The following is a 2,044-nucleotide window of genomic DNA, read 5'->3' as shown; positions in this document are numbered from 1 at the left end:
TGGCTGGGGGGTGGGGGAGTGGGCTGGGTGATACACAGAAGTCAGGGGCCTCACTGATCCTAAGTGCAAGGGCGTGCGAGAGCAACCTAATTTCTGCCAGAATTAAAGAAGACTCTTTGGGCTGTTAGGCCGCGTGGCCCGTCCGGGGGACACGCTGATGGGGACAAACAGAAACCCTTGGTGGGTGAGCACTGCCAGGTCACGATACACAGCAAACAGCCTGGCGCCAAGCCCCGAGCCCGCGCCGAGCAGGACCTGCGGTGGAGCTGGCGCCGGGAGAAGAAGCACCAGGCCAACGGTGTGCAGCCGTCCTTTGTCCCGGCGGGCACGACACCGACTCTCATTGTTCGCTCGGACCCTGCCGCTCCCTGCGCACCTCCTCCTCCTGCTGCTGCCGCCTCTGGCCTCTCGTAGTGGGAGAAGTCATCGAAGGTGGAGGTGGTGTGCTGGCAGGAGGCGAGGATCTAGAGCACTTGCTTGGCCTTCTCCAAGGGCACCTCCTGGGTGTCCCGGGAGTTGGTGACGGGCTTGTTGTCGTTGTTCTCCAGCCGGATGTGCCGCAGCTGGCTGTTGGGCACGTCCTTGACCAAGATCCACTTGACGTCGAACTTGCCCTGCGACCAGACGCCGGCGCTGGTGCCGTAGTCCACCGTGGACTTCATCTCAGCCACGCCGCCGCAGAAGTGCCCACTGCCGTTGACGCTGAAGAGCAGGTAGAGCGGCCCCTGCTGCCCGGGGAGCGGAAGGCACAGTCCAGCCTCTGTTGCCGTGCGAGGTGCTGCACCAGATGGAGTACTTGATGGAGCGGTGCACGTCATCCTCCGAGTAGCTCTTGATGATGAACACGCGGTCCTGCTTCAGGTTCCAGTCAAACTCCGGGTTGTAGCTGTGGGCTGCCTTCAGCTTCTCCAGGACCCGGTGGCGCTCAGCCCCTGGGGCTGCGCTGGGCTGAGCAGTGCCAGGACCGTTTCCGTCACTGCCCACCCCTGCCCCCTGGCCAAAGGCCGCGTTCCGGTTGCGTGGGGCTACCCAGCGGGTCTGGGGCGGCGGTTGGGAGTTCTGGTACGAGGCGGGGCAGAGGGGGTGGATGCAGTGGGACAGGCTGGACTGGGGCTGCGGTGGCGGGGCCGCCTGAGGGAGGGCACCTGCTGGGGAGCCGGGGCCTTGGCCAGGGGCCCCTGTTGTCCCAGTTACCAATGTCCATGTTATGCTTGATGGGTGGGGGCGGCATTGTGCCCCATCACAGGCCCACCCTTGCCCTTCACCTTGGGCTGGGCCTTGGCTATTGGCCAATATTTTGAAGAGAATGCTTGCATCTATGTTCATTAGGGACATTGATCTGTAGTTTTCTGTCTCAGTCGTGTCTTTGCCGGGTTTTGCCATGAGTGTTATGCTTGCTTTATAAAATGAGTTTGAGAGTTTACTGTCCTTTTCTACATTCTTGAGTACTTTTTGTAGAATCGGTGTTGACTCTTCTCTGTACGCTCGGTAGAATTCGCCAATGAAAACATCTGGCCCTAGCTTTTATTGCTGCTGTTGTTGGGATTTTTTCAATGAATTGGTCTATTCCTTCTTTGATTATGGGTTTGTTGGGATTTTCCATGTGTTAATTTGTGTATGTGTGTGTGTGTGTGTGTTATTTGAATGATTTTATGTCAGGTAGACGCTCCTGGCTAGGGGTGGAGTCAAACCTGTCAATCAAGTGGTAGCTTGATGACACCTGCTTGGGGGTGTGGCCTTTTTTCCAAGTGTGAGGGAATTTGGGAACTGCTTCTCTCTGCGACTTCGGTTTCCCTTTACTGGGACTCCACTGGGACTCTATCTGCCTCCAGAGGCCGCCCCACGTGGGCTGCCTGACTCTGAGAGTTGTTAAAGCCCTGGCATATTTCCACCGATCTTAGATCCACGTGACTCTGGCCAATATTATTCTTGTTTCCTGCTTCATTTTTCTGTATCACCAATTGCAACTATGTGAGTCTGAAGAGAGCCCAGGCTAGCATTGGTCTTATGGTATGAATTGGACTGGGATGGAATGCCCTCTTAA

General features: G+C 57.0%; 1 pseudogene; it reads right to left on the bottom strand.

The window, feature by feature from the left end:
- Window positions 1–340: 340 nt before the first annotated feature.
- LOC101655884 lies at window positions 341–1,231 on the bottom strand (annotated as a pseudogene).
- Between the last annotated feature and the right edge of the window lie 813 nt (window positions 1,232–2,044).

Source organism: Echinops telfairi, unplaced genomic scaffold (assembly GCF_000313985.2).
Source record: "Echinops telfairi isolate 266 unplaced genomic scaffold, ASM31398v2 ScPeMD7_7;HRSCAF=31, whole genome shotgun sequence".
In the NCBI taxonomy this organism is placed as follows: Eukaryota; Metazoa; Chordata; class Mammalia; order Afrosoricida; family Tenrecidae; genus Echinops; species Echinops telfairi.
This window is presented reverse-complemented; position numbering and strand designations above follow the sequence as displayed.